The following is a 13441-nucleotide window of genomic DNA, read 5'->3' as shown; positions in this document are numbered from 1 at the left end:
CAGTGTGTGCAAACCTTGTCAAGGACTACAGGAAACGTTTGGTATCTGTAATAGCAAACAAAGGTTTCTGTACCAAACATTAAGTTCGATTTTTGTGATGTATCAAATACTTATTTCATGCAATTAAATGTATTATTTAAAAATCATACAATGTGATTTTCTGGTTTTTTGTATTAGATTCCGTCCCTCACAGCTGAAGAGAACTTATGATACAAATTAAAGACCTCTACAAGCTTTCCAAATGGGAAAACCAGCAAAATCAGCAGTGTATCAAATACTTGTTCTCCCAACTGTATATACAGTCCCTGACAAGTCTTGTCGCTTATCCATTTTTTAGAAACAATTGCTAATAACCTGACTTTTAATTATTCAATTGGTTTCAGTAATGGCTCATATGAAAGCTAAGACCCTCCCAAATGATATTTGTTTCACTGAAAAAGAGATTTATCATTTAATGAAGACACAAAGGTCAAATTTCGGCAAGACAAAAGTTTTGTCGCCTACAAAAAGTAGTGTGAAAATTGAGCAAAAAATGTACTTCAAATACAAAAATATGTTACATAACATAAGCGAATTAAGTAGTGGTGCTGTGAGATCCAAATGTAATATTTTGTATGACTTCCATGGGCTTGAAGGACCGCATCCATGCGGTTTGGCAAGGATTCATACAATTTATTGATGAAGTCATCAGGAACATCAAAGAAAGCAATCTTGCATGCCTGCCAGAGTTCATCAACATTCTTGGGTTTCGTCTTCCATGCTCATGCTCAATGATGTTCATGTCTGGTGACTGGGCTGGCCAGTCCTGGAGGATCTTGATCTTCTTTGCCTTGAGGAACTTTGAGGTGAAGATTGAAGTATGCGATGGAGCTGCAGAATTTGTCCCTTTTTATGGTTAGGAATGTAAGAGGCAGCAAGATTTGTTGATACTTTCAGACTATTTATGTTGCCTTCCACCCTTCAGATCTCTCGCACACCCCCATACTGGATGTAACCCCAGACCATGATTTTGCCACCACCAAACTTCACTGTTTTCTGAGTGAATCACGGATCTATGCAGTCTCCAGTAGGTCTCCTGCAATATTTCCGGCGACTGTGGTGTAATTCAATGGGACATTCATCTGAAAAATCCACATTTTGCTTCTTTCCAGCGTCCATTCTTTTGACAGGCTGTGGGCATTGGCAAATGCCACACGGTATTTTAATTGTCTGCTCCCTGAGAGATCTGCAGGGTAATATATCAACAAATTCTAGCTGCATGTTACATTCCTAACCATAAAAAGGGACAAATTCTGCAGCAGGATGGTGCTCCATTGCATACTTCAATCTCTACCTCAAAGTTCCTCAAGGCAAAGAAGATCAAGATCCTTCAGGACTGGCCAGCCCAGTCACCAGACATAAACATCATTGAGCATGTCTGGGTTAAGATGAAAGAGGAAGCATGGAAGACGAAACCCAAGAAAGTATGATGAACTCTGGAAGGCATGCAAGACTGCTTTCTTTGATGTTCCTGATGACTTCATCAATAAATTGTATGAATCATTGCTGGAGACTTCATCAATAAATTGTATGAATCCTTGCCGAAGCCCATGGAAGTCATAAAAAATAGTCAATTTGGATCTCACAGCACCACTACTTAATTCGCTTATGTTATGTAACATATTTTTGTATTTTTGTATTTTTTTTAAAAAAATTTTAATTAATTCACTCGTTCGTTACATAGAGATTGGATTACCTTAACTCCCTACTTGCAGCTTGTCCTAAAAGTTCTCCAAAAGGTCTTCAGCTAGTCCAAAATGCAGCAGCAAGATTTTTAACAGGAACCAATAGAAGAGAGCACATCACCCCTGTGCTCCAGGCCCTTCATTGCCTTCCAGTCAAGTTTAGAATTAAATTTAAAATCCTCCTTCTTAAATTTAAGACCATTAATGGGTTGGGGCCATCTCATCTCACCGATGCTCTGGTTTCATACCGCTCCAACAGAACACTCCGCTCTCAGATTGCAGGTCTACTGGTAGTTCCCAGGGTTTCTAAAAGTACTGTTGGAGCTAGAGCCTTTAGCCACCAAGTCCCTGTTTTATGGAATCAGCTTCCAGCTAATATTAAAGAAGCCGAGACAGTCTGCAAATTTCAGATTAGATTAAAAACGTTCCTATTCGACAAAGCTTATGGTCAGGCTAGTTGAAGTCTGAGTAGACTCACAGTTTAGTCTTAGCTGCACTAGAAGCTATAATGCTGGGGGAAGTACAGCCACTGAGTTCTATCTCATTTTTCTCACTCTACCTACCACTTGTCTTACTTTATTTCTATTTCCCAATGTTAATATCTAGTTGTCTAGTTTCTTAATCACTAGTCCCCCCCTCCCCTCTGGGGAAAGGCTATTTTTCAGCTGCAGCCTCCTGACTGTCAGGACCCCTGGCTGGATGGATGTCCTCATTGCTACCCCCGTCTCATCTGGCTAGATGGACCTCTTCTTGTTCCTTTACTCCACTGCATCTTTACGGACTGTAATTTCGCCTGCTAATTCCCATTAGCGGTCCTGGGGCTTCCTGTCTATCCATCCTGGGGGTGGATCTCTCTTGACTGTGGTACTCCCCAAGGTTTCTCTTTTTCTCCCAAAGGAGTTTTTGGAGTTTTTCCTTGCCGACATGGAGGGTCTAAGGATGGGGGATACCCAGGACTTGAAATATATTTATTCATCTTTGTTGCTTCATTTGCTGTTTCTGATTGTGTATCATATTGCCTCTGCAAAGCCCTTTGAGACAACCTTGTTGTGATCCAGGGCTATACAAATAAAATTGAATTGAATTTAATTGAATTTGAAGTACATTTTTTGTTCAATTTTCACAGTACTTTCTGTAGGCGACAAAACTTTTGTCTTGCCAAAATTTGACCTTTACATTTTCATTAAATGATAAATCTATTTTCAGTGAAACAAACATATTTTTGTACATTCAACATCATTTGGGAGGGTCATAGCTTTCATATGAGCCATTTCTGAAACCAATTGATTAATTAAAAGTCAGGTTATTAGCAATTGTTTCTACAAAATGGTTAAGCGACAAGACCTTTGTCAGGGACTATACATAATAATAGATATCTGATTTTTGTTGTTTTCCAATGGGCACGAGCGTCATCCCTTGTCGGCTATTTTACATGGGGCCATTTGCTAAAAATAACGCCAGATCTCTAAACTGTGAGGCGGACGTGCAAACCACTCATCCACCATGCAGACATCTATGAATTGAAGCCTCTAACTTAGCTAGCCGCAGGTATCACTGTGAGTATCAATGATATAAAAGGAGGGCTAGGTGGACAGCCAGCTGGCTGGATTACAGTTATATCCATTCATCCATTTTTAACACCAATTCTTCTCATCAGGGTCCAGGGTGCTGGATCCTATCCAAGCTGACCTCGGGCAAAAGGTGGACTGCCACCTTAAATTGGTCGCCAGTCAGTTGTAGAGTACACAGAGAAAGATAACCATTTACAGCCATAATCACACCACCACTGGGTGCGAAATCATCCAATGTCATCTGTGCCAAAGTCAGGCGAATGCACCACTACACTTATTACAATTATATCAGGCAGCAATTTGGTTTAAAAAAAATTTTTTTTTTTAAACACTTTCGTTGTTCCTTCTTCTGTCTTTAATTAATTTTTGGGTCCTGAATCCAAAACTGATCTGTTTTCTCTACCACATCTTTTTTATTTTTTTTGGCTCACCTACTTGTTGTCACTATATGCACACTATATGCCCAATTCATTTGTAAAATGTGTTAGTTTTTCTCAATTGCTTTGGTTCGTTTCTCAGATCAGACTTGCAATTCTCAAAACTACTTGTTCAATCCTCACAACATCGCATCATTAGTGCACATCAAAAAAGCAGTGTCTCATTCATTTGAGTAAGTTGCAGATGTTTTGGTGCGCCCATGCAAATTGTTTTTTTTACAATTCCCTGCTGTTTCCTACATTATAAGTTGCATCTGCCATGATGTTCAAAATGGATTATCATGGGTATCTATTGAATGGTCTAACCAACCACAACGTCTACTCATTATTTAATTGCATAAGCCTTTACATTCAAAATAGATGAACATGTTGCCAGAATTACTTACTTAAGAACTTATTTTGAAGCATTTTCGTTACTTATTTTACGTAACTAACGTATTTAACCTGCCAAAATATATAATAGTTTGGGACAATGTGTGTTTCCACCACGCCAACATAATCAGGGAATGGTTTGCAACCCACAACAAAATGGTAATGGAGTTCCTCCCTCCATACTTCCCATTCCTCAATCCAACAGAATAATTTTTCTCCACATGGACATGGCAAGTATATGATCGCCAGCCTCACAATCAGATGACTTTCCTGGATGCCATGAATGCAGCATGCAGTGACATCACAGCAGATGCCTGCAGAGGCTGGGTAAGGCATTCAAGAAGATTCTCTCCACCCTGTATAGCAAGAAAGGAGATCCGTTGTGACGTGGATGAAAATTTGTGGTCAAACAGAGAGGAACATCAAGATGTGTTGAAAGAATGGGTGAATAATCCCGACAACATTTAAAGTTTAGTTGTGCTGATTGTCTGATGTTCACATTTCTAATTTTGGTTTTATGTTGTATTTCTTTGTGATATTCAGTGCTGTCTTTTGCTTTCTGTATTGCAATGGCATGGTCTGTCAAGACATTGTAAAAACAGTAAAAGTGTAAACGGAATCTTGTCCAGTCTCTTGCAATGAATCTCCCACACACAAAGGTGTAACTTGCAATTATTATCCAAACTTACAGTGGGCCAAATAAGTATTTAGTCAACCACCAATTGTGCAAGTTCTCCTACTTGAAAAGATTAGAAAGGCCTGTAATTGTCAACATGGTTAAACTATGAGAGACAGAACGTGGAAAAAAACAAAAAAACAGAAAATCACATTGTTTGATTTTTAAAGAATTTATTTCCAAATTAGAGTGGAAAATTAGTATTTGGTCATCTACAAACAAGAAAGATTTCTTCTAACGAGGTCTAACGAGGCTCCACTCGTTACCTGTATTAATGGCACCTGTTCTAACTCATTATCGGTATAAAAGACACCTGTCCACAAGCTCAGTCAGTCACACTCCAAACTCCACTATGGCCAAGACCAAAGAGCTGTCGAAAGACACCAGAGACAAAATTGTAGACCTGCGCCAGGCTGTGAAGACTGAATCTGCAATAGGTAAAACGCTTGGTGTAAAGAAATCAACTGTGGGAGCAATTATTAGAAAATGGAAGACATACAAGACCACTGATAATCTCCCTTGATCTGGGACTCCATGCAAGATTTCACCTCGTGGCGTCCAAATGATAACAAGAATGGCGAGCAAAAATCCCAGAACCACACGGGGGGACCTAGTGAATGACTTACAGAGAGCTGGGACCACAGTAACAAAGGCTACTATCAGTATCACAATGCACCGCCAGGGACTCAAATGCTGTACTGCCAGACGTGTCCCCCTTTTGAAGCCTGTACACGTCCAGGCTCGTCTGCAGTTCGCTAAAGAGCATTTGGGTGATCTTGAAGAGGACTGGGAGAATGTGTTATGGTCAGATGAAACCAAAATAGAACTTTTTTGTAGAAACACAGGGTCTCGTGTTTGGAGGAGAAAGAATACTGAATTGCATCCGAAGAACACCATACCCACTGTGAAGCATGGGGGAGGAAACATCATGCTTTGGGGCTCTTTTCTGCAAAGGGACCTGGACGACTGATCTGTGTAAAGGAAAGAATGAATGGGGCCATGTATCGAGAGGTTTTGAGTGAAAATCTCCTTCCATCAGCAAGGGCATTGAAGATGAGACGTGGCTGGGTCTTTCAGCATAACAATGATCCCAAACACACAGCCAGGGCAACAAAAGAGTGGCTTCGTGAGAAGCATTTGAAGGTCCTGGAGTGGCCTAGCCAGTCTCCAGATCTCAACCCCATAGAAAATCTGTGGAGGGAGTTGAAAGTCCGCGTTGCCCAACGACAGCCCTAAAACATCACTGCTCTAGAGGAGATCTGCAAGGAGGAATGGGCCAAAATACCAGCAACACTGTGTGAAAAGTTTGTGAAGAGTTACAGAAAACATTTGGCCTCCGTTATTGCCAACAAAGGGTACATAACAAAGTATTGAGATGAACTTTTGGTATTGACCAAATACTTATTTTCCACCATGATTTGCAAATAAATTCTTTAAAAATCAAACAATGTGATTTTCTGTTTTGTTTTTTTTCCCACATTCTGTCTCTCCTGGTTGAGGTTTACCCATGTTGACAATTGCATGCTTCTCTAATATTTTCAAGTGGAAGAACTTGCACAATTAGTGGTTGACTAAATACTTATTTGCCCCACTGTACATACACCATCTTCTGCATCAAGGCCTTCCACCAGTGTAACTGTTCAATCGAGAGCATGACTAAGCAATTTGACCGTCTTGTCTGCACACAATGAAACAGGGACTTGATTTTCTGATAGCACTGACATGTTCAGTGACACAGAAATTTAATTTTTAGCAATAGACGAAGTATTTTGCACATAAAACTGGCTTTTGCAGGTAATCCATGTTGTTTTGCTACTTGTACGACATGTTGTGAGGATTGAACAAGTACTTTTGAGAATTTTAATTCTGATCTGAAAGGTACCAAAGCAATTGAGAAAAAGTGTAAAGAAACATTGAAGTCTTCTTTCATATTTAACTGTACGTTAATATGTGAATTTGTCAAGTACAGTGTTTTGTTTTCTTTCTTTTTTTTTCTTTTTCTAAGAATAAAGAGGATCCTAAAGGTAAATATTTTTACTAAACTTAGAAAACTTCAATTCCGCTCCCAAAAATTTGTTAACAACAGCTGCAGACATAAAACAACTAAAATTGTGTTCCCCAGTGCCAGTATCGAAATGAATAATGTACTGCTTATTGTTCCATAGTCCATTAAGGCGTCATATTCTGAAATAAATGCACTCTAAACACGTTTCAGTCCAACTCATTTTTACCCCTCACTACCACCAATTCTTCACAGAGTACAACTGAAATATTTAGCAGCTTGTTATTGTGGCATACATCAACACTCAAAATGTCACTTTAAATTTCAGTTGAACTTATGCCATGTCTTCTTTGCGAGCAAGTGTGGTTTTAACGTATTCATATTAAAGTATACTCAACACAGCTCATCCACAATAGCCGCATCTGTGAGAAATCACTTAATAGCTTATGAATAGGGTAGGGGGGAACAGGGTTGTTTGTCACATTCTGTAATAAGCAGATGTAAGAATAATCATTCATTTACTGCAGTCCCTGACAAAAGTCTTGTCGCTTATCTGTTTTGTAGAAACAATTGCTAATAACCTGACTTAATTATTCAATTGGTTTCAGAAATGGCTCATATGAAAGCTTAGACCCTCCCAAATGATGCTGAATGTACAAAAATATATTTGTTTCACTAAAAAAAGATTTATCATTTATTGAAGACATAAAGGTCAAATTTTGGCAAGACAAAAGTTTTGTCGCCTACAGAAAGTAGTGTGAAAATTAAACAAAACAATGTACTTTAAATACAAAAATATGTTACATAACATAAGCGAATTAGGTAGTGGTGCTGTGAGATCCAAATTTAATATTTTGTATGACTTCCATGGGCTTCGGTGGGGATTCATACAATTTATTGATGAAGTCATCAGGAACATCAAAGAAAGCAGTCTTGCATGCCTCCCAGAGTTCATCAACATTCTTGGGTTTCGTCTTCCATGCTTCCTCTTTCATCCTGCTCATGTCTGGTGACTGGGCTGGCCAGTCCTGGAGGATCTTGATCTTCTTTGCCTTGAGGAAGTTTGAGGTAGAGATTGAAGTATGCGATGGAGCACCATCCTGCTGCAGAATTTGTCCCTTTTTATGGTTAGGAATGTAAGAGGCAGCTAAGATTTGTTGATGTTTCAGACTATTTATGTTGCCTTCCACCCTGCAGATCCCTTACACACCCCCATACTGGATATAAACCCAGACAATGATTTTGGTACTGATGTAACCACCAAACTTCACTGTTTTCTGAGTGAATCTCGGATCCATGAGGGCTCCAGTAAGTCTCCTGCAATATTTGTGGCGACTGTGGTCTCATTCAATGGAAGATTTATCTGAAAATCTACTTTTTGCCACTTTTCCAGCGTCCATCCTTTTGACAGGCTGTCGGCCTTGGTAAATGCCACACGATTTTATAATTGTCTTCACCCTGAGAGATAAATCAAACTTAAATCCTTGCCGAAGCCCATGGAAGTCATGCAAAATATTACATTTGGATCTCACAGCACCACTACTTAATTCGCTTATGTTATGTAACATATTTTTGTATTTGAAGTACATTTTTTGTTCAATTTTCACACTACTTTCTGTAGGCGACAAAACTTTTGTCTTGCCAAAATTTGACCTTTATGTCTTCATTATATGATCAATCTTTTTTCAGTGAAACAAATATATTATTTGTACATTCAACATCATTTGGGGTCTTAGCTTTCATATGAGCCAGTTCTGAAACCAAGTCAGGTTGTTAGCAACTGTTTATACAAAATGGATAAGCGACAAAACGTTTTTCAGGGACTGTACAGGGAAGCTTCATATTTTGGCTTGGATTTGACATGTTTCAAAATATTCATTTTTTATTTATTTATTTATTTTTACTGTGATTTTTTTTTTTTTTTTTTGTTAATCTGAGACACACTAATTGTGAAAACAATGGCCATTGTGTTGGTTGGTTGTCACTTTTTACATTAACTGAGATTTATTTAAAAAAAAAAAGAAAGAAAATTATTTAATGAATTAACAAGAATATATTATCACATTCCTAACAGGTTTACGGGGGGCATGTTTACAACGTTGCCTTAACACAACCTGACGAAAAGATCCTTTGAATCCTCTAATATGTTGATGATGTGACAACCACTCCAACAAAATTGAAATTACAACACCAACTCGGTTTTTTTCCCCCTCTAAAAGCTAAGCTAACAGCGAGCATTCAACTGGCAAGCTAGAGAATGTAAATCGTGGTAACTCTTTCATAACTAAAAACCTATGTGTAAAACCCACAAAAAGATTAATGTATTAAAGTAAATTTTTTAGATCGAGCCGAAAAATGTAATCGCCTCTTACTTCAAAGAGATGTATGTAAAGCAATTTACTTTTGTCTACGGACAGTTAGAATCATTTCAATATTGACATTTCACAACACCGCTCTCTGGTGATTGAATAATAGCAAGTGTGACAACCAACCTGTTGGACAATGAACCCCGTCCTCCCCTAATTACAAACAACCAGTTGACTCTCTGGTGTTTAGGGAGAAAATCCAGTGTCAATTAGAGGTTCCACATTTATTCATTAAAGTAGATGGCACAGTTAATATTAAAATGAGGAATGCCATCTATTACAGCAGCGGTAACTCCCTACAGTAAGCGATTGTGTTATTTTTCAATAACAATGGCGACCTTTCCTTCTGTCTGTGTGGATCATTGTATAACAAATACCTCTCTAACCAATGTCAATCAAGATTTTGCATGATCTCTTTCAAAGGCACAAACATATTTCTTTTTTCAACTATGTTATCTGATCTTTTTAGAATATGCATGTATTGTCTATGGAAGAAACAACAATCAATAAAATACCCACTGCTAATATATTACTTCCAGTGACTTTTTCTGTTTAAATATATATATGTATATGGCGGAAAACACTCAGGTGACTTGAAGTTCTGCTCTGAGACCCCCAATTTGGCCAAATTTCAAAATTGTCCTATATGCATGTGTAGGGACGGGAATCGAAATCCGATTCCAATTCAGAACCGGTTCCGAGTGTTTCGAGGCCTCGACATCACAATGAAAAAGCCTTAACGATCCCTTTAACGATCCGTAAAGACGCATATTGCGTCGTGACGTGTCTTGTTGTCCAGACGCATCAAACTAGCATGGCGCCAAGAACCACTCGCTCCAAAGTTTGGCTACACTTCACCAGGAAAAAGGGTGAAAATGAAAGGTTACGATAGTTTAGCACGAGCATTGCCGCCGTAAACATAACAATGACAGCATGTAGGTTCGAACGCTCGAAAGTGTGTCTTCACTTCACGAGGAAAAATGACAACAAAGCGACTTGCAGTCATTGCAAGATGGAAATAACTGCATCGGGAGGGAATAGACTGCACTGTCCTCACTGAGACGCTAAGGCTCAGTCCTGGCTATACAGCTAGCTAAACTCCCAAATGACGATGCAGAAGACGTTGGTATAATTTGCTGACTTTATTCAACCATCACTTGAAACTGAAAATAGAAATGAAACAAATCAATTTCGTCCCCAATAACAAACAGGTTTGCATCAACGTAAATCAGCGATGATTAACTGCTAACACAGTAATAACAAACAGTTAGCATGCGTTCGCTAGCATTAGCACATCGTTTAAACCACTACACAACTGGATTTAAGTGTCCGATTGCGAGTGGAAACACATAACAACAACACAGAAGATGATACATACAGGCGTTGGCTCTGTAGATATTTTACAAACATTAACAAAGAACGTAGACTCGTGGCAGTGTTTCCCTTTCTCACTAACTCGCTCACTCACTTGGATGCGGCATTTCTTCTTCTTCGCGTGTAGGCGCGCTCTTCTTCACGTGAGCGCGCTCTTCTTCGCGTGAGGAAGCGCAAGGGCGCCACCACTTGAGCGTCAAAGCACCATAAAAACTAAAAGGCATGCATTTCAATATACTGGTAAATAAAAACAGGGGTCCCCAAACTACGGCCCGCGGCTCCATATTTGGTCCAGCCCCCTGAACAATTCCAGAGAGCATTTTGAATTTTTTTTGTTTTTTTTCTCCCTCAGTAGTGTTATTTATTTCCTGGCCTTTTTCAGTGAATAACTCAGAGAGGGTTATTTGGTTATTATCTATTTAATTAATAGTGGTATTTTTATTTAGTATTATTATATTATATTATTATTTTTATTTTATTTACTTTTGTTCCGTGAAGAATCCACAGAGGGTTATTTGATTGTGGCTTTCTGAAAAACAATAATTTTTTTACATTTATGCACTCCTGCAATCGTCACACTTTTTCTGTTACAAACTGACCCCGGCCTCTCATCAGAGAAGGGAAAAGTTATTTGGCCCTCACAGGAAAAAGTTTGGGGACATTTCCAAAGGCAGAACAACGACCTATATGCCAAAATATACCAATATTTTTTTATTTCTATTAGAAAAATGTTTCAGTAAAATGTTACACATTCTTGTGCATTTGCCACTTATTGCCACAGTTGCCACATTGAGGCTTTGGGCCTCTTTTGTTTGTTTGTTCTTCTTTTTCCCGAAATTAGAATCGATAAGAGAATTGATAGATAATCGAATCGTTAAGCAATATCGATAATGGAATCGTAATCGTAAAAATCGTATCAATTCCCATCCCTATGCATGTGTGAGTCATCATTGGAAAGCTTAAAATCCCAATTTTCTGGGGGAAGAAAAATTGTGAACAGGAGGGCATTTTTTTTCTTCTTTTTTTTTTTTTTAATTTTTAAAGAGCAAAACCCTATCTGGAGGTGAGAGCACGTGAGAGCAGAATTACAGACGGCATGACTTTAACGAGATATTATCGCGTACATACCTTGTTCCGGTCCAAAAACTCCATGTAGCATGTATCACTGAGTGTCAAGACACAGCTGTGAATGGCCACAGCTGGATTTTGGGGGGATTTTATGGGTGAAACATGGTAATATACCAAGGGTCGCGATGCAGAAATCGCAGACATCAAGGACTGGTTGAGATTTTCATTTTCATATATTTACCCATTAACGTTTTTTTTTTTTTTTCAAATTTTCTTTGTTTGGATTCATTATTTATCATCTAACATATTGGAGAAAATGCAACAGTAACAAAAAAAAAAATACAATTAAGCGATAGTTAGATATCCGTGACATTTTTTTCATTGTAACGTATTTTGTTTTAAAAGTGCGATATATATATAAATATGCGAGTGAATAATTTTTTTAAGTCGTTTTTTTTTCAACGAAATATTAGACATCAATTAATGATTCTAACCTAAAAATGACAGACATTTTGGATAATAAATATAATTAATTAACTTCTTTTTATGGCTGGGTTGAAACAAAAGCAGTTGCGCGACCTCTGTAAACGGGGGCTTCCAGGGTAAACGGACAAATTAAAAATAGTTCAGGGGCTTAATGCGCGATGAATCTGCTATGGCAGCATATAGACATATTGTTCTATCAAACACAACAGTTGTTTTGGCTTAAAAACAGCAGTTTCTTTCAAGGTCTTCTTCAGTCTTGTCTGTGTTTGCCGCCATATATATATTAGCCCAGACTGGGTTGTTGCAGTTTTTTCACTTTCTGGTCATTGGTGTTGTCGGTGTCCATCCCCATACCCCACTTTCTCATATGACTCACCCGTCCTCCCCCAACTCTCAAGGTTTTGTAAGGATCGTCACAGCGCTCTGAACTCATTAGTGTCAAAGCAGTGGAGCGCTGCTGTGGTAACTACCTGTTGAAAGAGATCTGGATGACGGCTGCAGTATAAATATGCATGACTGACTGGCCTTAATCATCTCTCTGACCTTTTCTATCTTATTTTTACACAAAGAGAGAGAGACAGACTGAACATATTCATTGATTCAAAACCACACAAGATCATCGTAGTCTTACCTTTCATCTGTGTCAAGTGAGCCCACACCGACGAGCTCGATGATTCACAAGTCCACTAATGATCAAAGATAGCTTCCTGCCTGTACGACCGCTCTGTCTCAGCTCTGCGGTGATAAAGAGGACAGCTGCTTGCTACAGGTGGTGACAGAAGTGAGCCACTTGGCAAGAGAAAGGAAGGCTGCAGCAGCACTCCACCTAGAGCACAGCAACATGTGGTTAAAAAGCGCTTCGCTGATGCTCTCCTCCTCCCTCTGAGTGCTGATGAGAGTCAGAGACACATGAGAGAGAGAGGAAGGAACGAACCTGCGAAGCAATCCATTCATTCATCCACGATTCACTAATATACCGTACTCAAACTGACTGGGCTGGGGTGAATTATTTCCTTTTTTTTTTTTTTTTTTTTGTGGATGAGATAGTCTTACATACCGTATATCGATGGCATTTAACTCATTGGCAGCCATTGACGGCGATAAATGTCCAATCCAGTTTGACTGGGAAAGGATTTGATGCCAGCCTGTCCCAGTCAAAATGGTTTGGACATCTATTGCCGTCAATAGCAGCCAATGAGTTGTAAAGGAAAGATGGCCAAAATATCATAGTGGATAATAGCAATGTTAATATATATGCAGTCTGGGCAATATTACCGGTATATTGAAAAATTGTGATTAGGGATGTGACTCGATTAATTAGGGATGGGCTGTGCTGAACACCAACACCCCGCACACCCTCCCTCC

General features: G+C 38.9%; 1 protein-coding gene across 1 annotated transcript in view; it reads right to left on the bottom strand.

The window, feature by feature from the left end:
- The window catches only part of vwa5b1 (von Willebrand factor A domain containing 5B1), an 88964-nt gene extending 76200 nt beyond the window's left edge, over positions 1–12764 (bottom strand). Inside the window, exon 1 of the mRNA XM_057820224.1 lies at positions 12708–12764. The gene's annotated coding sequence lies outside the window, so the exon portion shown is untranslated. The remainder of the gene's footprint in view (positions 1–12707) is intronic.
- Positions 12765–13441: the final 677 nt, after the last annotated feature.

The sequence above is a fragment of the Corythoichthys intestinalis genome, chromosome 2 (genome assembly GCF_030265065.1).
Source record: "Corythoichthys intestinalis isolate RoL2023-P3 chromosome 2, ASM3026506v1, whole genome shotgun sequence".
NCBI classification, from domain to species: Eukaryota; Metazoa; Chordata; class Actinopteri; order Syngnathiformes; family Syngnathidae; genus Corythoichthys; species Corythoichthys intestinalis.
The sequence above is the reverse complement of the archived record's forward strand: the minus strand, read 5'-3'. Positions and strand labels throughout refer to the sequence as shown.